The sequence below is a fragment of the Mus caroli genome, chromosome 6 (genome assembly GCF_900094665.2).
Source record: "Mus caroli chromosome 6, CAROLI_EIJ_v1.1, whole genome shotgun sequence".
Classification (NCBI taxonomy): domain Eukaryota; kingdom Metazoa; phylum Chordata; class Mammalia; order Rodentia; family Muridae; genus Mus; species Mus caroli.
In genome coordinates this window covers 78,067,778-78,068,123 of record NC_034575.1, presented here as the reverse complement: position 1 = coordinate 78,068,123, position 346 = coordinate 78,067,778, and positions in this window count along the sequence as shown.

Below are 346 nucleotides of genomic sequence, written 5' to 3'. Positions count from 1 at the left end.
TTCTCCTGTATTTCTTTAAGTGAGTTATTAAAGTCCTTCTTGATGTCCTCTACCATCATCATGAGATATGCTTTTAAATCCAGGTCTAGCTTTTTGGGTGTGTTGGGATGCCCAGGACTAGGGGGGGTCGGAGTGTTGCATTCTGATGATGGTGAGTGGTCTTGATTTCTGTTAGTAGGATTCTTATGTTTGCCTTTCGCCATCTGGTGATCTCTGGAGCTAGTTGTTATAGTTGTCTCTGGTTAGAGCTTGTTCCTCAGGTGATTATGTTAGCCTCTATCAGCATACTTGGGAGAATAGCTCTCTCCTTAGTTTCAGTGGTCAGAGTACTCTCTGCAGGCAAGCT